This window comes from Bemisia tabaci, chromosome 9 (assembly GCF_918797505.1).
Source record: "Bemisia tabaci chromosome 9, PGI_BMITA_v3".
Taxonomy (NCBI): Eukaryota; Metazoa; Arthropoda; class Insecta; order Hemiptera; family Aleyrodidae; genus Bemisia; species Bemisia tabaci.
The window spans coordinates 20,348,092-20,372,365 of NC_092801.1; the positions used below are offsets into that span (position 1 = coordinate 20,348,092).

The 24,274-nt window shown below is 40.4% G+C and overlaps 1 protein-coding gene across 2 annotated transcripts in view; it reads left to right on the forward strand.

The window, feature by feature from the left end:
* The first annotated feature begins 8,407 nt into the window (after positions 1-8,407).
* LOC140223817 (clavesin-1-like) overlaps positions 8,408-24,274 on the forward strand; it is a 55,664-nt gene continuing 39,797 nt past the window's right edge. The window contains exon 1 of one of the 2 annotated variants that reach the window (XM_072304212.1): positions 8,408-8,566. The gene's annotated coding sequence lies outside the window, so the exon portion shown is untranslated. Of the gene's footprint in view, positions 8,567-22,666; positions 22,775-24,274 lie in introns of those variants that run through there. The other variant, XM_072304213.1, reaches the window with a different exon arrangement.

The window sequence follows — 24,274 nt, forward strand, 5'->3', positions numbered from 1 at the left end:
ATCGTTCCCTGTTTGGGACAGACCTGGACTGGGTGGACTGGGAACGTTACGTTTGCCGAGTTCCATACGTTCCCGCTCTTGAAATATGAATTTAAAGCGCCAATTTTGAAATTGCGCTCTTTTTTTAGGGGAGCGCAAAACGTTGATGCAAAGCGGAATGGCGATTATATATTCATCAGTTTATCAAAACTTGCAAATGAGTCACATTATACTTTTGATACTCATACGTTTCGTTACTGTTCGTGAAACCGAGGCAAACCTGATCAATAAAATTATAGAACAACGATGAGGAAAAAAATTAAGAATAAAGAAGTAAAGGACTAAAATGACCTAATTCTAGTGGTGAAGTAGAATGATAGAAATGGAAAATATCTAATAGAAAATGGCTTCTACGAAAAGTGTCCAATTTCAGTAATGAACTTTTCATTTGTAAAAGTTGTGATATAAAATCTCACATTTCATCTGATATTATTAAAAATTAGTGCTTTTAACGCGGAATTCTGACAATCAAATTTCGTAATGCGATCCTCTTGGATTACAAGGGTGGCAGCTCCTGGAGGTTGGACTTCTTGGAGGTAATTTTTTATTTTGCAAATTGGATTGAATTTTGCAATTTGGAACTATAAATTCTGGCTCTTCTGGAAAATCACTTATGTGCATAGGGAAACTAATGGCACATACGTTGTTATTAAACCGGGCTAAAATCTATAGGTCCAAATTGCAAAATGTGGTCCAATTAAATCTCAACTTCTGTTTTCACTGTGACAGGTGTAAACAATGGCTCATTGACTACAATTTTCCTTAAAAATAGTGTTTATTCCGTCGGTCCGTATCGTGAAACCACCCACAGGAAGTCTGCAACGTCACAAATGGAGATACGTGGTTTCCCACTGTAGCCATCGATATTATTTTTCAGGGAGAACGAATTTACGTGACAGTTTTCGGAAAATATCAACTAAATACTTAATGCAAGTCCGCGGAGGACATGTCGTGCGCCGTGCTCCGTCGACCAACTTGTTTACTGCTGCCGTAGCATGAACCGCCTTCCTCAAAATGAGTATGCAATTCACGACAGTAATGCGCGAATAGTTGCCTACTCTGCCCTGCTAGGCAAGAATTAAGCAGCTCAAACTTACACCCCCCCCCCCCCCCCCAAGTGGCAAAATGAAAATATTTTATGAAAAAAAAATTAATGAAAAAAAATTAGAGAATAAAGAAAAAGTAGCTAGCATTACGGAAAGTAGACAGAAAATGTAAAGTGAATGCCACTGTTTCCCAAAGAAAATAGGTCTATTTCCAGTCTAAAAAATGGATCTATTATCCGTCTGGAAAATTGATAGGTCTATTTCCTTAAGAAAAAAATATCCAAAAACCTGATGGAAAATAGAGAAAAAATGGATATTTTCTTAATCTATTTCTTCGAAATTTAGCATTCAGAAAACAGGTAGAAAAAACACAGAATGTAGACAGCAAAATTGTATGTTTTCCTTGTATTTGGTGTCCGGAACATAGACAGAAAATAGAAGTTTTTTAATAGGCGATTTTCGTACTTCTATTTGATACATCTATTTTCTTTCCATTTTCTTTTATTTTTCTGTCTAGAAAATAGACAATTTTAAATTAGTGCTAGACATAAAATAGAACCCCGTGCTATTTGGGCCGGTAAAGCAGCATGCTAATTTCACTTGGTAGAAGCATGACTTCGGATTAGAAGGCGGCTCATTGGGCGAAACTTGCCAGTCGTGTGAGCAGCGAGTTTCGTCTTATAATAAATTATTCAGGCGTGCATTCACTTGCGAACATGCGAACGTGTTAAAAAGAATCGCATGCCCACCTACTTGTGGTGTCTCATGTACATTTGATCAGTTGCATTGAAAACGCGAGTCGTGAGATCTAAGTAAAGGAAAGAGTTCAGAAATTCAGAATACGTCGAGAATGACTGAATAATTTCTATGACGTCGTCGTTGGTGGTCAAAGGCGAGGCGTGATAATCGACTATCGAAACGAAATTGAGAAAAATGCCAAAAATATGGTAAAACCTGAGACGTTTCGGGGCTCAACAGCAGGGTCGGACTGGCTGGCATCTGAGGGCGTAGACCCTTGGCTGGTTAAAGGGGCGCAATGTGATATTTCCTGATGGGGCATCCCCTTCGTGGAGAGGGGTTCAGAAAATTTTGGCAAAGCAGCACAAGTTTACGCTATTTTCAGGTTCAAAGTTTATTAATCGTACAGAGTAAAAATTGTAAAATTAAACGTATTGAAGTGACCGACAGACTTCTGAAATTAAAGAAAACAAAAAAATTAAAGCCACTAGACGCATCCAAGCACCATTATTTCCACAAGAACCGTGTCAGTGCTGCGGTTTACACGAGCTTAAGACGTGGGTCTGCAAATCCATCCTAAAAAAGAATCAGGCAAGAACCTGAAAAAAGAAGAAAGAACGAGTATCAACACAGCCGACGACAAGAAAGACGTATTCGGGCCTCTTTTTTAACTTTTCTCCCGAATCTGAGCGACACCTCATTGGCAGCATATAGCAGAGCATTGAGAACTCACGCTTCGCGTCATCGCGCCTTCAATTTTTCAGATGCAGCACGGACGTCCATCGAGTACGAATAGTTGTATCTCTGCGCCGTCGTTAACGCGCATCCTTTCCCTCGCTTTATTTCCATATTGTGTTTGTTTGCGTTCGTCTTATTCGTAATGGTGCTTCAAGCACTACGTGAATAACACAGCCGAAGGTAGGAGAGATGTGTTTGGGCCTCTTTTTTAACTTTTCTCCCGAATCTGAGCGACACCTCATTGGCAGTATATAGCAGAGCATTGAGAACTCACGCTTCGCGTCATCGCGCCTTCAATTTTTCAGATGCAGCACGGACGTCCATCAAGTACGAATAGTTGTATCTCTGCGCCGTCGTTAACGCGCATCCTTTCCCTCGCTCTATTTCCATGTTGTGTTTGTTTCCGTTTGTCTTATTTGTAATGTTGCTTTAAACTAGAGCAGAGCATTGCGAGTTCACGACTCACGCCATCGCGTCTTACATTTTTCATATGCAATGTGGACATCCATCTTGCGAGAATAGTTGTATCGCGTTTACACTTTAGATGTCTCTTACTTTTGAATTTCGAAATAAATTAAGGTTAAGTTTGCCCGAGATATGCTATGATATGTCCAAATCAATAGTCATTTTGAAAAGGAAGAAATATGTTTAAAGGTCTCTCATGAGGTCTATAAAGTGTGCGTATGTCTAAAAATTGAACCGGCTATCGTTTCTACGAGAGTTACACGTAGAGAATGAAGGAGGGGGATGATAAAGCGCATGTATGTCAACAAAAAGGTGACAATTTCACAGAAAAGTGTTTATGCTTCAGAAAGTAGTTCTTGGACCTCTGTTCACCACTATGCGTAAGAGCACCTCTCTTCACTCCTAACTCTCTCTTCTTCCATTCATTTAAGAAATTTTCCGCATATATTCTCGGTCGTAATTTTTTTTCTCTTCTTATTTTGGTATCTGTCGGAGCGGCGCGTTTTTGGAGCGCCAAGGGAGCGTATCTGCCAATGGCAGATTGGCCTTATGGCCAGTCCGAGCCTGCTCAACAGCCCCTTTATCAGTTGATATAACAAAAGAGAAAAAATGTGATTGGCTAACTACACATTATGCATTATACGTATCTACTCGTATTTCTTTCCGACTGTTAATGATTTTACCAGATTTGGAGGCGTACATCGTAGCTAGTTCTAAAGATTTTGGGACCGAATTGTTGTACTGCGTAGTGCAATATCTAGACTTTATTTATATGAAAAGAAACCGGAGACCTATGTTTGGGAGGGGGGGGGGGGCGACAATACCTCAGTTTTCAAATGAGAGCCATCTGTGCCTAGCGGGCTTCAAAGTTGGATCAAGAGAATTTTTTCTCGAAGCCGCGGGTCATCTTGACAATTTGAGCGATAACTCTTGCGAATGGTTAATTTCAAATCTTAAGCATTTATGCTAAGCCGTGGTCCCAAAACGGGTTGTTGGCATAATTTTGACAGAGACATCCAGCTCCCAAGAGCGAGAATGGAAACGTAGGATTTCCCTGCTTCTCTCTGATTCTGGACCGGTTTCTCAATAGGTTTCCGTGAAAGTCCCTTGGGAAATTTATCGCATTTAAAGAGCCTCCTTTCGATTTATAATTTTTGCGAAGAAGATATGATCAGGAAAGAGGGGAGTCAATTCTCCAAGTTGGTCGATTTTTTAATCTTTTCACTCGTGAAAAATTTGCCGCTCAGATGAATACCCTTTTATGAATTCGACCAAGTTAAGCATACTGGAATCAATTCGTACAGCTTATTCTGGAAACGATATATCGATGGTTAAAGTGCGAAACCACGCAGTAGGGATGTCGATACTCAGGGAAGTATCGATACTGGTATCGACTCTAAGCATCGATACCGGTATCGAGCATCGAGCTGAAGTATCGATACTTATGAGGTATCGATACCATCGATTCTATTTCTGAATTATGCCGTGATTCTGAGTGTGCGTATGTCTGTCGGCCGTTAAATTCCGCCAGATTTACGCCTCTCTCGAAAAAGCCCTTTTCGCGTCCTTAGTCAACTATTTTGAGCCCTTAACTACACTTATCGAACTGAGCTTTTAACATTTTTATTGAAGTATAATCATCTTGAGAAACTTGATTACTCCGTCGTTTGTCACAGTGCATCATGAAGGTGAAATAGTGGGGAGAGAATTTTTTAAAAAAGAAAAAGAGGCCTTCTTCATGGCCAAATCAGATTAAGTATCGATACCGTCGATACTGGGGTCTTGGCATCGATACTGCGTGGTATCGATATCGTGGAGTATCTATGCCGAGTATCGTTAAGTATCGATCGAAAGTATCGATACTTTGCAAGTATCGGATAAGTATCGACATCCCTACCACGCAGCTCCGTTTGCAACGTTGCAGATTTCCCATCATACTTAATTTTTTCTCGAAAAAAGTAGCGTAATTTCTTGTAAATTTCCTTGATTTTTTCTCTCCGTTTGCAGAATAATCTGTATAAATTTCAAGCTGAAAATCGGTTTGTTTTTCTTCGACAAAATAAAACATTAGCAGAAATTTTGAAACATCACAATGGAGAGACGTGGTTTAGCACTTTGGTTATCAACATATCATATAATGGTTTTGATGCAAAGATTGGAGAGGTAATCGACAAATGAAATTGTAAAATAAAAGATGGTATAAAAGACGAAACTTGTTAATTCTTGAGCTATCTAGTAGGATTATAGCTCAGCCTTAAAAGATTTTTAAACTTTCGGGACTTTCTTGAAGTTTCATTGTGTTAAATTAAGGATTTAGAGGACTGAAAAATAAGTGCTACACACCTACAAATCACTGGTTTTTCTAAAAAATAAAGTTTTTCTTTTAAATAAATACGACCACCAGTAACAGTTTGCTCCAGTACACTTCAGCCAACAACCTGAAGACATTTTTGAAACTCCTGGCTCTATCTGGCGCGATATCATTTATATTGGACTAAATGCTACAGTCAGATGTGGCAACACACTTGTAAGATAACTTTTCTCGCTTAAAAATCAAAACTTTAATTCAATATTGCAATTTTCGTGAACATTGGAAACTCCATTCGGAAAATATTGCTAGAATTCATGATCATGACGACTTTATTGCCAAAAGTTACTCTAATTCCTCAAAATCGTAGTTGGCGACGCGTAACCAACCAGAAAATTTCGGCCTTCAATTAAGTCTCATATTTTTAAATATAACGATATTTTTTCAAGTTTTTTTTTTGCATGAAAATGTTCAGAGTCATCCTTCTTTTCATATATGTAACCTACGATTTTAATCGTTTTGCCCTATGGTGATCATAACACATGGCGACATGACTATTCCTGTTATCGTTAAATCACTCAAAAATACTTTGAGATGAGCCCGGGAAAGCATTGATTTATACAGACAACAGCGGGCCGATTATTGAAATTTATAGACAAAGCTATAGACAAAGCTATAGACAAAGCAGACATAGGGAGTATAGAGCAATCCTATTGGCTGAAATGGGTGGTTTTTATGGACTAAGGGGGTAAATGATGGACTAACTATCGGGTCTCTCGTGGGTTGCCGTTAGTTATAGTCTACCGTCTACGTCTTTTGTCCATTGCAACTACTTGCTTCCACCCATAGGCGGTTCTAGACCTTCATGTTTGGGGGTGCCCAGAGGTGAAAAATGTCGGAGACCGGTCTCGAAGAGGAAGGTCGCTCAGGGGAGGCCTAAGTTTCGGCCCTCAAGTTTTATCCCTTTCCTACCATCCTTTCTCTTTTTCTCTCCTTTCTTTCTACTGAAATACCTATACATTCAACGTAGAAAATTTTTTAGCAAAACTTTCCATCAAAACTACAATCTTACCATAAAAAACAGTAGAATCTTTGTAAAACACGGCTATCAATATTAATTCTGTTTAAAACATTTTCAATTAATTGCTGGGATTTTTACTCAGTGTGAGCGAATGCAGAATCTTTAAAAGCAGTATAATTTGGTCCTTTTTATATTAAATTCTATACTGGTTAAAAAAGCAATTAATAGAGGTGAAGGAAGAAGAAGGCCCCTTTCACGGTTCCGGTAACTGCACTTAATTTTTGTGTGGGGGTGCCCGGCACCCACTGGCACCCCCGTAGAACCGCCTATGCTTCCACCAATCCATATCTTTTTTGTCCTCTTTGTCTATTGCTTAGTCTATATCAGTTTCAATAATCAGCCCGCAGAGTTCAATACGCAGTGTAGTTACGTCCCTATAGCAGGAAGGCGATGATGTATGTCGTTTCTATTCAACAACGCGGCGTGCTAAAGCACTGCTTCTTAATCTCGATCACCGCATAGTATGCGCATGAATAAGTAGTTCTCTCTTCGAATAAAGATTGGTGGTTTAAAATCGCAAAATTGCACCCGATTTTCCCTAATTCTGATGGAATGTTTAAAATTTGAGAGAAAATTTAATTGGGCTACCGAATCTTTAGCAGCGTTGACACGTTGTGAACCCTGTACGAATTTTTCCGGCGTGGAGTCCCCGTGAAAACTTCCCTGTTACGTTAAGACACATCTTCTATGTAGCTTTATAATATGAAAATCCTTACCGAAAAGCTTTTATCAATAATAAAATGACCGGATATGTGAAAATGCACCATATTCTCCGGGAAGAAGCTAACCTCACCATATGCAAAAGTTTAAATCACTTTTTCTACGACTTAAAACTTTTTGTCTCCAAACTTCAAGACGTTATATCTCCCACAACCCCTCTTTGGTTAAAGTGCATGCTGAAAACGCCGCCGTTGGTGTCAAATGTACAATTTTGAGTTTTTGTGAATAGATACTAAGATACTTCTATTCGTGGACAGTCACATGTGAAAATCCGAGCGCATTGGATCGCATTCAGCAAAAGCCTGTCGATGATTGGATGATAGGTACACGACTCGGTAGATTTCTGAAGATAGCTTTTTGAAAAAAAATTAAGATTTTGGAATATAGAGGGTCAAGGAATAGGAAAATGAAGTAGGAAAAAAATAAAAATATCAATTTCGGAAAATGTACGCATCCGCATGGTGACCGCATCTCTCTCTCTACTTTCCTATTCTGCATTTAAGTCTCCAAGTCATCTTGTGTTGCATGGTGCGGCTATGTCATCCCATCCCCAATCTGCCGTGCTAAGGAAAAATGCCATATGAATATTCGAGAGTTGCCAAATTTCCTACCATAAAATTTTCATTTTCGAGGAAACTCATGGAGATTTTTCCGTGGAATTTTCGAGAAATTTAGGTAAAATTTCGAACAAAATTACCTGAAAAATTAGAAGAGAAATATTCATAGGTTGACCAATACTGGAAAAAAACCACTTGGATCTAGAGTCCAGACCCTTGAAAACAATGACAAGAAAAAATACTCTTGATTCAATCGGATTTTTGCTTAAATCAAGAACCCAGCCGCTTAAATTAAGCGGATTTCCTTTTGATTCAAGTAAAAATCCGATAGAATCAAGAGTATTTGTCATTGTTTTCAAGAGTCTGGACTCTAGATCCAAGCTGTTTTTTTTCCAATGAAGAAATTCGTGTTTTATCAGGGGAAATTTGGCAACGCCTAAAGGTTCATACGCCGTTCTTTCTTAGCAAAGCGGAAATGTTACCATACTTTTTTCAGTGAATCCGACAACCCTGTCGAATTAGTTTTTCCTGAAGCCCAAACAGGTCGGGCTCAAGCCCCGAATCCGAATTCGGATTCGGGCGTCGGTCACCCAATTCGGGGCGCGGCGGGCGGGGGTATGACGTCACCGCCGGTGCATCGATTGAGCAATCGGGCCCGTGTCCGCGCGTCGCCGTGCGCGTGTGTGCGTGCGACGCGCGCCTGTGGTGGTGGCGGCGGCGGACTTTCTTTTTCTTCGCCTCCGACCTCTCGGCCGATCAGTTCTTCGGCCGGACCCGTAGCGGTGACTCGCCAGTCCCAACCCGCGCGTTCTTTTGGTCAGTGTCCCGAGGATTTTTCGTGGTTTTCGGTTTCCGTAGAGTTCGCAGCAGTGCGGTAAGCATTTTCCATCAATTTCCCGCTTTTTTTGCGATAGTGCCTTTGAAAAAACAAGCATGGTGACATCTGCTATAAGCCTACCTACTTTTTCACACAGTGATACCAATCAGTGAAAATAACCAGAATTTTAGTAGTAGTTATAGTTTAGTAGTTTTAGGTTAGTATGGTGACATCTGCTATAAGCCTACTTACTTTTTCACACAGTGATACTATTCAGTGAAAATAACCAGAATTTTAGTAGTATTCACCAGAACTTTAGCGATACATACCACAATATGGTAAATGCCACCATAGAGTCTGGTGTTCATTACCTTACCTCGTAGAAATCCACTTTTTAGACAGGAAATAGACCTATTTTCTTTGATAAATACACTGAAAAAAATATGGTAACCTCTACCATACGTCTACTTGATTCTTTACACAGTGAAACCATTCAGTGAAAATAACCAGAATTTTAGTAGTATTCACCAGAACTGTAGTTATACATGCCATAAGATGGTAAATGCTACACTGTTAAAAATCCCGGCGCGAAATTCACGCTTACTCGGTTGCTATTTTGACCACCTGTTACCCTGAGTGCATGGATCCGGCGCGAAATAAGCTCGGCGCGAATTTCGCGCTCTGGCAGGGATGAAAATCTGACAGGCAAACGCAAAACAGAACTGCCGCAGCTTGGATTTGAACTCGATTCGCGGCGGTGATAGACGAGTGCGCTACAATATTGCCATTCGGCGCTCGTACCTGGAGGCCCTGAATTCACGCTACTTGAGGTACCTCAACTAATTCGTCCGTCGTTGGTGATACTTACGTTCTGCGGATCGATTGTTGAATCGTTATCGAATGACCTTGATCGATATATAGCATTAAGAAGATGGGGAGTTATCGATCAAACTCATCCGATAACGATTCAACAATCGGCCCGCAGATCTATTCGGGCACGCACGGCGCGAAACTCGCGCTGGATTTTTTTTCACGCCGGCCATTCACTCAGAGTAAATCATTGATTTTTAACAGTGTATCATTCAGTCCGGTGTTTTTTACCATACTCGTATCACTGTGTCAGAGTATGGTAATATTCACCATATTTTTTTTCAGTATGTGTGTGCTTGGCGCACTGGATATGTGTCTTCCTCGGGTGTGAGTAGCCGCTCTTATTCGCAACCCTACTGGCAAAAAACGAAAATGTGGACCGAGTTTAACAGAAACGCAACACATCGCATTATGAAACAAAATGAACCGAGGCTCAGTGGATCGAGTCAATAGGAGAGGTCGGACAAAATGTGGAAACTCTAAACGCTTATACTCCGTTTATACAAAACTATGAGGTTCTGAAAGTGGTTTAATTGGTTTTCTCGTAAAATTTTCCTGCAGAAGCACCCCTTGAGATTCAAAATGTGACGAAATAAACATAAAAATTTGCAGTTTTAGTCAAAAATGTTAGGTCCGACCTTTCCAACTGACTCGATCCACTATGCGGGGGTTGTCCTGAATTCAGTAAGTCGTGGAGATTGTAAATTTTCTCTTTTCCAAAAAAAAGTCATTCTTTATCTGTAACATTGAGTCTTATGCAGGGATGAAACTTCATACTTCTATTCTTACGTGCTGAGGAAGGACGCCGTATGCTCATTCAAGAATTGCCAAATTTCACCAGATAAAATACGTATTTTAGGGAAAAGTTATACATATTTATCCTTGAAATTTTCAGATATTTTGGATATAATTTCGAACAAATTTGTCTGAAAAATTGGAAGAAAAAGAGTGAAAACTTTTTCCAGTAAATTCGTATTTTATCGAAGGAAATTTAGCAACTCCTGCATGTTTATACATTTGTTCTTTAGTATTTTCTCAGTAAGAAGCAGTGTTTCTTGGCATAGCTTAATGAGGCTTGGTGCGATTTTGTTAAACTCGGTTCACGTGTGCCTTGTCTGTGTTAGTGACGCTAGGCAGATTTTTTCGAACGAGTGATAAACATAATACCAGTTGGTGTAGATTTAAGATGGATTGTTTCCTTCCGAAGGAAGTTTTGATTTACACCATAAGCAACAGTTCATGGTATAGATATTTTGATTGACCTCCCGGGGTGAATCCAAGCCTGAATTCTTGTAAGCGTTGACCAAAAATCAACGACGGTAGTTGTCTGTTTTTGACTCCCATCGGTTGGTTTATTAGTCAAAGTTGCTTTTAGCCGAATCTTATCTAAAGATGATAATATTATTCCATCGCGAAAGTACATCTCTTATCTGTAGGACAGCTCGAATATATCCACTAAAATGCATTTTTTGGGTTTAGATTTGAGGACTTAATAGATGGAAATCATAATTTCAGTTACAGTGTTGGATTGATGGTTACTTATGAAAAGGAAAGTAATCCATTCGATATTTTTTGTGATAAAGTGCGTCATAAATTAATAGAATTTTTTTAAAATGACTAATATTTCGTCGTGGGATGTTATGAGTAGAGATTTCTTTTACTTTGCCTCGAATTAATTTTTCGTGTTCTTTAAGGCCAGGACTGACGGCAGGGTGGGGAGAAGAAAACCATATGGCATGAAAAAATCGGAGTAGCTAAAATTTAAAATTTTTGAAAAAATGAAAAGTCCCTCCCCCCACTCCTCCAAAGAAAATTCTCGTTTTACAGGTAAAAAAAATGAAAAAAAAACATCAATTTTTACCAAATGGCTACAATGACAAAAAATTGGTTGGCCTTAAACTTTTAAAGCATATTAGCAAGAATCATATATTTAGTTTCAAAAATATTTTTAAAGATTTTGAATCTTTGGAAGAAAATATTTCGGGACGGTATCGAATGATCAAGGTAGAGGATATTGGAGATTACAGAGGCATTACGGAACGTTTAAAAAATGGCTTTTAAAAGTAAGAACCCCTTTCTGGCATAATCTTAGATAAATTGTATTTTTTTAATCGGTAACAAATCTGTGAGGGTAGAGAGAAAAGTATTTACGTTGATTATGAGTCCTAATTTTCTTTTTTTGGGAGAGGAAATGTAGGAGGGGAGACTGAATAAAAGTGAATGTGATGATTAAACTGTTCTAGACCCTTATTTTTAGCCTTCAAGTGATTTTTCATTCATTCCCTAGGCCAATATGACCGAAATTTTTCCATCGATTTTCACCTACATCCCTAACAACGAGGTTTCCATGTGAACTCCTCTATTTCTTTTTTCTAATTTTTCAAGATTTCCTGTTTCGAATGGAGATGTTGCATGTGTGAGGAATTTGCGATTTGACTGTTGGTTTTTATGTAAAAGTTCGCGAGAAACACGATGGTGCCACTGGTTTTCTCTGAAATCGACTACCAAGCTCAAAAAAAGCTCTCAAGTTGAGGCCAAAATGGAGGGGATATCCCCCCACGCTACCCTGAGAGTCCACCTCTACATCAAAACAAACTCTCCATGCAAAGAGAGGGAGCAAATACATTAGCAGGGTTGCCACTTTATTTGGGGACTCTAAAACTGAAAACACGGCAACCCTGCTAATGTATTTGCTCCCTATCTTTGCATGGAGAGTTTGTCTTGATGTAGAGGTGGACTCTCAGGGTAGCGTGGGGGATATTCCCTCCATTTTGGCCTCAACTTGAGAGTTTTTTTTGAGCTTGGGAGTTGATTTCAGAGAAAACCAGTGGCACCATCGTGTTTCTCGCGAACTTTTACATAGAAATTAACAGTCAAATCGCAAAATCCTCATGCAACATCTCCATTGATCTCACGAGTGCTCACTCGGCAGAGTTCTCAATAAACAGCTGCTGCTTTGTAGATTTGGATGGAATCCAACTTTCAGCAGGAGAAGGCGGATTTTAATCGTAATCGTCCCGGTCCTCACTCACTTTATATTCTGGTGAGTAACGGCGGGCGCGGGATTAAATGGCGAAATGGGCCACTAAATCGGCACTAAAATTCGGGTCCATTTCCACGTGGCTATGCACCGTGCAGCCGGGCGGAGTGTGCATTGCGAAACTTACGCTACAGTTGTCAGACTTAAGGATGACTTCATGATTTTGTTGCGGATCTTACAAAAAATTCATCGAGATTCGGCAACGTTCACGATGCCGATGTGCTTGATCCTAACTGTTGCCAGATGGGCCTGGGAACTCGGTAATTTTACTGGATCCCGTTAAAAACACCAATATTTTTTATCGACTGTGGTAGAATTACCGAGATAAAATGGCAAAGTTACCGGGAATTGATTACCAATAAAAGTGGTATTCTTACCTGGAAAATAACAGTAAAAATACCGGTTTTTAGGTATGCTTACCAGTCTGTCTTGGTAAAATTACCAATAATTGGTAAAAAAGTGAGATGGTAAAGGTACCAACGGACCGTGGTAAAAACGCCGAGAATTTCTTTTCCAGTGCGTGTTCAATATTTTTAAGGGGGACGTCTTATCCGCTCTTTTCAAATTTGGGTCCTCCTCGGAGATTCGACGTTTTTCGATACCTCGAATTCGTTCAAAAGATATTCAAGGTGGATAATTTCCTTGCGCACACTCTGCAAATGTTCTGTGTAACGACAACTCTCTCTAGCGGAAAATTGAGCTTCATTGAAATCCGCTTCAGATAGGGTCCGCTGTTGCAGGAGAAGAAATAAACAATTGGAACCTCTCTACTTCACTGAAAAAGAATTTCTGGCTGGGGAAGCCGTACACTGAAAAAAAATTCTCGGCGTTTTTACCAAGGTCCGTTGGTGCCGTTACCATCTCACTTTTTTTACCAATTATTGGTAATTTTACCAAGACAGACTGGTAAGCTTACCTAAAAACAGCTATTTTTACTGTTTTTTTCAGGTAAGAATACCACTTTTATTGGTAATCAATTCCCGGTAACTTTGCCATTCTATCCCGGTAATTCTACCACAGTCGATAAAAAATATTGGCGTTTTTACCGGGGTCCAGTAAAATTACTGAGAAAGTCAATAATTTTACCGAGATTTCTCGGTAAAATTACCAATTCCATAAATGGTAATTTTACCTAGAAAAAACTGGGATCAAATAGAACCCTGAATTCTTGGTAATTTTACCCTTTTCTTGGTAAATACACCGGGATTTTTTTTTTCAGTGTACTTACGGGCTTTATAGACATACCGTTCCCGCTCCGGGCTCAGAGGCCGGTAGTTCCGGGCGTAGCATTTGGAGCAATTAAAGCTACGGAAGCACCCGGAACTCTCGGTCTCTGAGCCCGGAACGGACGATATATCTACATAGCCCGTAACTTATTTTTATAGTGTTTCCACCCGTTCCCGATATAAAAGTAGAGGAATTTCCGACGACCCGGCAATGAGCGTTGACATGCGTCGATGAGAGCTCAGCCCGGAGACCGAGTTTTCCAGCGGTCCCGATCAGTCGGCACCAATCAGGTGAATCAGGGCGGTGCATTGCTGATTCGTCTCGACAATTTTCACCTCACTCACCGCGGATCACCGCCGGTCGCTTCCTGGATGCCGGTTGAATAACCCGTTCGTGTGTCGTTTTCTTCGTTTCACGGCGTGTCAGGAACAATCAGCGCTGTCTAGCGGAGAAAACTCTCACTTTCGACCGCGTGAAAACACTTGCTGTTTCCGCGGCCGGGAAAAGCATGAACTCGTCACGAGTTGATGTCATAACAGAGAGCAGACGGACCTACGGGAATCCGTTTCAAATCGGACCGACCATCTCATAGGCTTATAGGACCGCCTATGACCACATGGATATTAAAAAGAGTGTTTTCCAGTTAAAAATCTCGGAGTGAGATCCGGGATGTATTTCATTCCAGCTGGCAGATTATTATAGAATTGATAGACAAGGCTATCGACGTAGAAGACGATGAGAAAATGGAGCGATCTTATCGCTTGAGATGGGTGATTGTTACAGACTGATTGTGAGGGGGAAGCTGATGGACTAACCATAAGATATCTCCTGAGTCTCCGTAAGTCTATTTATTAGCTTATTTATCCATTGCAACCACCCGCTTTTACCAATAGGATCGCTCCATTTTACCCTTATTTCCTTTGTCTATGGCTTTGTCCAACAATCCCAATAATTAGCTCGTATAGCTTGCATGTTTTACTTACAAATACTCAAGTGATGTGATATCCGCGCCGTGATAAGACCGGACTTAACTCCGCAAAGAGAGTAGAAGCTGCCTTTTCTGCAGATTGTGACGCCCCCATAAAATAAATTGTCGCAGGTTTTGTCTCTGCGTCAATGAGCATGCAATACACACTTTAAAAATACATACCAAATCTTACGATCAAAATATGAAACTTGAAACATGCGCGATTAAAAATTTAGGTACTAAAATAACTATTTACGTCATACTCGTTAAAATTGACACGGATAACCGAATTAAAATCATGCCACATTATCCGCGAACAGCCGCGCCAGTATGAACTGATTGTGGGAAACTAACTGCATGCCCTGCCAATGTAGCCAGATGTTTGAGATCTGACTTGTGCGAAAATAATTTTGTGCGGCAACGATAATCGGAAAAATTACCCTAAATGTACTTTGTGCGGAAAAGATATTCTGCCCGCAAACCACGCCGGAATGATGTTCTGAACTAATTGGCATGTATTGTCCACTTGAGGTTCGCCTTCAATTCTGCTGCTTAGGCAAAAAAACAGCCCGTAGAGCACGAATAGTTGCCTACTCGAGAAACCCACCTTTTTGGGTCCCTTACGCTTTGATCGCAACCGCCACGTTGTGTATCTGCTTCCGGTGCGAATCCGCCTTCTTTCTTATCGGTGCATGAGGCACCACGGCACCGGAGCCCTGGTTACCCGAACCGATGATCGTTTGTTACGGAGCAGAGTTGCCGGATTTCGATGGTAAATTCGAGTTTTTAATAGGGATCCTCGCGAGCACCCCGCACGAGCTGGCACCTCCGCGGAGGCGCGCGACACCGACCGCGGCCAGTCTCTGCGTGACATAATGCCGATCGGAGACAATTCCGAGCCGTCGTTAAGATGACATAAGGAATCCGTCCGCGGCGGCGGAGTCTGCGATTGTCGAAAAACCGAGAGTAAACAGGAGTATGCGGCCGTTCTGCCGTGCTAAGGAAGAACGCCGTATGAACATTCGAGAGTTGCCAAATTTCCTCTCAGAAAATAGTAATTTTTGAAGAAAGTTATGAATATTCCCCCTTAAAATTTTCAGGAACTTTAGGTGAAATTGAGAACGAAATTATCGGAAAAACTGGAGAAAAAAATCTTCAGAAATTTTCTCGATAATTGGTGATTTACCGAAGGAAATTTGACAACGCCTGGAGGTTCATACGGCGTTCTTCCTTAGCACGGAAGCGTTGCTCAACCAACGGTAATTACGCACTCCGTTGCCAAGCGGTTATTCCCAGTAAAGTTCATCGTTCCTTGGGTGCCGGAAATGGGCATAGCTGCCGTGATAGCGAAGAGAGCCTTAAGTGCAAAATGAAGTTCTGAGAAAACGGGCTCAGAAGCTTCTGAGTGGAACATTTTATTGAAAGAAGCCCCCGTTCTTTGTCTAATTGCCATTATTCGTCCGGAAGACTCCTAGAAATCATTTGTGGGATTAAAACTCGACCGATTTTATTTTAAAGTACATGAAAAAGGTAAAATTAAGTTTCGTGTCAGGTTATTGTTAGGCAAGACAGCCGTAAGTGTTATCTTCTACATGCTTTCGTGGTTGCGTTTTGGACGCACAACAAACACATTTTCAGGTTAGAAATTGGCAGAGGAAGGCGGCACTTTACTGGAAAGGACTGTTTTCATTGGCTCTCATGCACCTGCGGCTGTCTTGAAAAAAACTAAGTCATTTTTTGTGCACTTACGGCTTTCTCATACGTCTCGTTTTCATTAAATTAGGATGAATTTTGCTGTTTTAGCTGTCTCAGTAATTTCATCTAAAAGAGGTAAGACGAATTTTGAAGAAAACTCGATTTCGAAAATTTTGCAATTACGGCTCTCTTCGCTATCACGGCAGCGTTGCTCAACCAACGGTAACTACGCACTCCGTTGCCAAGCGATTATTCCCAGTAAAGTTCATCGTTCCTAGGGTGCCGGAAATGGGCATAGAGTTAGTAGGTACATAGAGTCGTAATGTGAATGGGAGAGCTGGCGCCTAGAGTCCCTTTATACTGAGAGTCAAGACAATTCGGCTCATGGATGTCACAAACGGGAATAAAGATTACAGAAATTGAACGTTTTTCGTAATCTTTGATCGGCCCATTCTCAAATGCCTTTCTCCGTTCCTCCTCTCATTCCGTTTGTTCCTTGCCGAACCCGTAATTCCCTGGTCCATTCCAGATTATAATCTTTGCAATTGGTGAAAATGTAATCTTTATTCCCGTTTGTGACACTGTGGAGGCCTAAAATACGGGAACCAATCAGAAATGGATTCAAATTGTCTTGACTCTCAGTATTAAGGGACTCTACTGGCGCCATGTTCTGCTCGACGACTTCCGATCCCGGTGTGCGGGTCATTTTTTCGAGACGTATTCGATTCAAAATGGCGGTGTGGAATACGCAGTGCTTCCATGGCCGGGTCCCAGCGTGTATCGCAAACAATCGATTATGTATCGAAAAAGTGACCCGGCACCGCACAGGAGTCTCGGAATGGAGATGTTGCATGTGTGAGGAATTTGCGATTTGACTATTGATTACCTGGTAAAAATTGGCGATAGGAGCTGCGTTTCAAAATACCAAAGGAGTTCTTATAGCCGACTAAAGAAGGCTATTGAAAATAATATAGATGACTGTAGAAAGCGGAGCAAATCATATAGCCGGTCTATACGAAGCTATAAAAAAGTATACAGCCGGGCTATAGTTCTTATCGCCGGGCTTTACACTTTATCGTCATTGATAAGAAATTGTGTAGAAATTCGTGTGCTTTGGAAATCATTAAGTTTGATACGGAACTACCTTAATATTTACAAAACACACATTACATTTTCCTTTAAAACATTTTTTTTTTTCATCAATTAAAATGAAAATAATGCATACAGAGTGTGTAAACATTTAAAAATCATGAGTTGACTCCGCGAGATTAAATATTGGAGCCTAACACAAAGCGGAGCGGCGACGCACTGGCGCCTGCAAACCTAACAGGGATACTTCACGCATTGGGCAATGCGTGAGGTATCCCTGTTAGGTTTGTAGGCGCCAATGCGCGTTTCGCACTGCCTGCCCGCCCGCCGCGCCGCAGCGTGACACGGCGTCTGAAGCAACTATTTCACACCAGAGGTATTGCACAGTATCATGAGAAATTGAAGGCGCTCCAACTTATTAAGAATGACAGGCATTCTTCAAAAGTACGGAGCTTTCCTCGCAAAATCAAGATACTACGGCACAACGCCGGTAGTCCAAAAACGAACTAAGTCCTAGTATCCGTATTCTGTGACGTTTAGCATAAACTTTATCGTCTGGCTGTTGCTTAATCGCCATCGGCTATAAAAGGCTATAAGACATTGTACAGCCGGCTACAGAAGCTATTGAAAATCTTAGAGCCGGCTTTAGGTCTATGGTATTTTGGAACACAGATTCTACTGCCAATTTTTACCAGGGTTTTTAGGTAAAAGTTTGCGAGATTCACGATGGTGCCACTGGTTTTCTCTGAAATCAACTCCCAAGCTCAAAAAAAGCTCTCAAGTTGGGGCCAAATTGGAGGGGATATCCCACGCTATCCTGAGAGTCCACCTCTACATCAAGAAGAACTCTCCATGCAAAGATAGGGAGCAAATACATTAGCAGTGATGCCGTGTTTTCACTTTTATGGTCCCCAAATAAAGTAGCAGCCCTGTCAATTTATTTGCTTCCTATCTTTACATGAAGAGTTTGTCTTGATGTATAGAGGTGGACTCTCAGGATAGCGTGGGATATCCCCTTCGAAATTCGTGTGTTTTGGAAATCAGTAAGTTTGATACGGAACCACCTCAATATTTACAAAACACACATTATATTTTCCTTTCATACCTATATATTTTTTTCCATCAATTAAAATGAGAATAATCCATACAGAATGTGCAAACATTTCAAAATCATGAGTTGAATAACGCTGATTCCGCCAGATTAAATATTAGAGCCTAACACAAAGCGGAGCGGCGACGCACTGGCGCCTGCAAACATAACAGGGATACTTCACGCATTGCGCAACGCGTGAAGTATCCCTGTTAGGTTTGTAGGCGCAAATGCGCGTTTCACGCTGGCTGCCCGCCTCCGCCTGCCGCGCCGCAGCGTGCCACGGCGCTTGAAGCAACTATTTCACACCAGAGGTATTGCACAGTATCATACGAAACTGAAGGCGCTCTAATACATTAGGACTGGCAGGCATCCATCAAAAGTACGGAGCTTTCCTCGCAAAATAAATCAAGATACTACGGCCCAAGAAGAGTGCAGTAGTCCAGAAACTCACTAAGTCCTAGCTTCCGTAATTAGTAACGTTTAGCATACACTTAATCGCCATCGGCTATAAAAGGCTATAAGAAATTGTGCAGCCAGCTATAGAAGCTATTGGAAATCTTACAGCCGGCTGTAGGTCTATGGTATTTTGGCATACAGATTCTACTGCCAATTTTTACCAGGGTGTTCATTTATATTAATGTCGTGCTAAGGAAAAACGCCGTATGAACCCTTGGGCGTTGCCAAATTTCCCTTGATAAAACAAGACTCCCCTTGGTAAACTTCCGATTATTTTTCTTCCAATTTTTCAGATATTTTTGTTTGTAATTTCATCTAAAGTTCCTGAAAATTTCATGGAAAAATATTCATAACTTTCCTAAAAATAAACAGCTCAACGAAGGAAATTTGGCAACTCTCGAATGTTCATACGGCGTTCTTCCTTAGCACGGCAGTATAGTCATCTGAAATTGTAAACGTTGGCTCACTGCGTCTCTTATCAGAGGCAGCAACAAGATCCACAAATTTAGACAAATGAAGAACTACGCTAGTTCAAGGTGAAGATGATAGCCTCATTTTTATTCTCACGACGCGCGCGCAGTTTTGCGTTGCCAATTCGTATCGAAAATTCTCCACGATTACCTAATCATACATTTTTAATCAATTACCATTTATGAAGAAGTCGAAAATGAATCATTAATTATTATTGTGGTTATGAGATATAACGTCGTTCAAATATTCGGGCTGTTTCTAGAAGGAGACAACGAGCAATCCAGATTTTTGAAAAATGCGCAGCATTTTCCTGCAAACTTGTCTTGCTTGGACCTTAAAATGCCCTTCAACTTCATTTTCGTTGAACTGAATTGAATTTGATTTCAATACATTTCCTTCATTCTCGATCGGGCCACATTAACAGAGTTGACTTTGTAAAAACCATCAACTGATGAATTTTAACAAAACCGCCTATACGCGTTTGTCAGTATTAACAGGGAATATAGGAGCGTTGCATGGAAGTCAAAGGGCGAATGACACAGTACCTTTTTAGGAAACCGATCATTTTCAAATGTAGAATGTCGTGCGAGTGTCACACACTGGAAAAAAAAGTTGTTTGGATCTAAAACCCAGACTCTTAAAAACATTGCCAAGAATAAATGCTCTTGATTCAATCGGACTTTTTGCTTGAATCCAAAGGAAATCCGCCTAAGTCAAGAGGTTCGGCTCTTCAATCCAAGGAAAAATCGGATTGAATCAAGTGTATTTTTTCTCGTCAATGTCATTAAGAGTCTGGGCTCTAGATTCAAGCGACTTTTTTTCCAGTGCACAATTTTTCTGAAAGTTTTCCTCTGTCACATTGTGATGAGGGCCGATCGATGATGGAAATCGGCAGCTTTAAATTGTTTTCTCTTGAGCAAGGGCGTATTTTGGAGATTTTTCACTCATTTTGAGTCATTTAGACGCCATTTCGATGGATAATATGTTTTAGTATTCAATATTTACCTTTGACATAATGACGAAACAACATCCGTGGTATGATCATGTTCAGAGAATGGCAGGAGATAGGTCGCCAAAGAAAGTCCTAAATTAGGTTCTTCCTGGGAAAATGCGCGGAGGGCGCCCAATAAGAGAGTGGAGCAACTGCGATTTTGCAAGTTGTCATCTCTGTTTTTCTGCCATTTATATCCATTAAAACTATCGATATTCGATGAAACAATGCCTCTTTAATCGGTCGTTTTACTTATATTTGAATGGAGGAATAACGCTGCTGCCAACTTTAAAACAATGCCAATGGAATGAAGGGATGGGATTAAAGGACATTTTGAGTGGAAAATTGGCATTTTTAAAGTGTGAAGACGTGCTTTTGTCCGTAAAACGACGAATTTAAGACTTTTTTTCAGAGCTTACATCTGGTTTTACTAAAGCTGAAGCTAACAACCGTACCGTTGGTAAACTGACACAGAGACTTTAACGCAGCGTCACAAAAAAACACTACAACCGAGGAGCCTATTTTGAAAGGAGGAAGAAAGAAAAACCTCTCACTATCACCATAATTGGACTACATTTCGCAATTTAGAACTGTTTCTTGATCAGTTTAGAAACAACGTAAGTACCATTGGTTTCCGTATGCCCATAAGTGTTTTTACAGATGAGCTAGAAATTGTAATTCCTAATTGTAAAATGTTGTCCAATTAAAGTAATCCCATAAGGCGCAAGGTTCCGCATCTGAATATTCATCGCAGGAATCTTTTTCTTTCCGCGATTTTAAGAATAATTTATAGCGCTATAACGCAATCGTGAGTTGTTCATTTTCAATGTGCCTATCATGCTATGCACGGAACGATGAGGTAGCAAGTTCTCCGATGCCTCAACTCGCCTTTTTTCAGACGAGAGAACGTATGTGCATTTTAACTTTGAAAAATTCCCACTTAAAAATTGTATGGATTAAACTTGGAGAGCTTTGGGCATTTCGGACGAGAAATTCACCAATTTTTCTCGGGATAATACGCAAAAATCAACAAAATTTTGACCGTCTCACTTGTATTCAGATTCATTTATTAATAAGAGAAAATACATATGACAGTAATTAAATTAAAGCCACTACAAAAAGCTTGCAACTATATTTGTGTTAAAACTTTAATTGTTTGGATTAATTTCGAGACCTCGAACTGCAAATACGTTCTTTTGGCCGGGAAGCGATGAATTTTCACCCTATCGGGTGATCCATTTCAACTCTCCGGGCGTGAACGAACGTGTTAAGGAAAAACTCCCTATGAACATTCGAGAGTTGCCAAATTTTCTCCAATAAAATGTCTATTTTTGAAAAAAAACCCATGGATATTTTTTCTTGGGATTTTCAGAAAATTTCGGTGAAATTGCGAACAAAATTATCTGAAAAATTGGAAGGAAAACGTTTATTTTCGGGAAAACTTGTGATTTATTGAAGGAAATTTGGCAACGCTTGAAGGATCATACGGCGTTCTTCCTTAGCACGGCCTGAAGGTCCCTCCCCTTCAAACGCGCCTCGTGATATCGAATCTCTTATGATCCGCGATAAAATATCCAACTTCCGACCATTGTGCGTCCTCAGGCACAGCTCCCACAAACGGAAGAACTCATCGCTCTCCCGACATAAAGACGTATTTAGGCTTCTCGATGAGCCCTGTTACGCGTATAGTTCAATTCTTTCCCGGGCTCATCTCAAAGTGTGTTAAGCCTTTGTGTCAGTCAAGCAACGAACTGGAGTGCCCTCTCATCATTGTTATTCTTCTGTTGGAACCTCAACTCAGCGTTGCCGAGACAGCCTGAGGAATGAGTAGCGTGGCGTGAATTGCGATATATCGATTGTCAAGCCATTTAAACCTATGGTAAAGAATCGATTGTTAAGGCGTTCGCTGCGAACACCCTATCTATCGATCCTTTTCCATTGGTTTAAATGGCATAACAATCGATATATCGCAAAGCACGCCACGCCACTGAACTTTTACCTATCATTCCAGGAGCTTGTGCCCGAAGTGGCAACTACCTCGTGCGGGGGAGGCCACTCTGGTGCCCCATGCTCCCTTCCGTGTCGATTTGCCATCGGAAGTTCGGCCAGAGGTTATTCGTCCAGACGGACATTGTCATTGCATCTTCAGACCTCGTGCGTGGTGCTTCGGTTCAGCTCTTATTCGGAAGTGCGATCGGTTGTCGACGGATAAGTGCGTTATGCTCGTCGTTTGTTGCGACAAATGAATACCTAGCAGGTTTTTTTTTTTTTTGATTATTCGCCAGCTGAAAGTTTAATTACAGAATTGAAAAATTACATCGGAACGAAAATAGAATATCGCTAAGGAACAATAAGAATTACAAGAGGTGAGTTATCTATACGCTTTTGGGTGGCTGCCGGAAACGCCATACGCTGGAAAAAAAAAGAATCTTAAATTTGCTGCCAAGAAGTACTTCTTCTTAAATCAAGAATTTTGTTGGTTTATATCAGCTACTTTTTTACTTAACCCAAGCATTATTTTTCTTGAATCAAGAAAAAGTCAGCTTAAAGCAAGATAAAGAAAATTCTTGGCGGCAAATTCAAGAATTATCATGCTTCATCCAAGCTACTTTCTTTTCAGTGTTAGGCATGCCATCAGCAGCATCAAATGTCTTTTTTCTGCTTTCCATAACAGTTCTCACATTAATACACGCAGCTTCCCAGTTTTCTTTAGAGCTAATGAATAGTGAACAGCAGGTGGATAAAAAAGTAAGTCGGGTTACTCACTGAATGAATCACTGGCACTTGTAAGAGAATCCAGAATCGCATTGTGATCGTTAACCCTCTATGGCATAGCGTTACGAATTCGTAGCAACGTATTTTCGAGGTTTTTAAAATTTTAATCTTTTCCCCGGGCCGTGATTTTGCCGAATTTCATTATTACTTTCTCTCATCGAAAAATTGATTCCTTCAATTTTAAAAATTTGAAATAAAAATTGGTGGGTGGTTTCACGATAACTGGAATAGTTTTGTCGCCGTAACAGACAACACATGTTTTGATCATATTTTTAGTAGAAATGATAATAATTCGAATTTTTTCGCATAAATCTTCGAAGGGTTACGTATTATAACGCTTTCTAATGATTTATTACTCTACTTCTCAATATTTAAATTCAAATATTATGTAAATCCCGAAAATGTGCTGTCTGTTACGCGGTAAAAAGTCAGCGTAACAGACAGCACATTTTCGGCCATTTATATATTAAAATTGAAAATTAGAGCGATAAATCTTTGAAAAGCGTTATAACATGTAAGATTAATGCGAAATTAGATGATGTAGTATATTAAGGTAGGCCTTCACGTGATGAAATTAAGATCGGGCGGGTGAGTTTTGAGCATCAGCTCACGCTCTCTTTACTGAGAGGACAATTAACGATGCGTTCGGCTCTGGGTTACGGTATTACTATCCTTCGAAAATTATGATTATTTGTTTATTTTAGCGAGTAATTCATCGTAAATTGTAGAAATTTTGGCCAAAATTGGCACCTGTGTAAATGTTGGCGTCGGGGTAATCCCGCGCGTGAATTGCGACACCTGAATTGGAGAAAGGTCAAGCCGCATGTAGCTCGAGTACGAATGATGTCAGGGGTGTCGGATTTTACAAGTTATTTCTTAATTTTTTCTTAAATTAAAAAAATTGAAAACCCTAGTTATCGATCTTTCTCTACAGGTTTAAATGATGGATCAATCGACATCAGTGGCGTGGCGCGCTTTGTGATTTATTAATTGATCGGCCATTTAAACCTATGGAAAAGTATCGATAAACAGGGTGTTCGCAGCGAACACCTTAATAATCGATTATTTACCACAGCTTCAAGTGGGGAAAT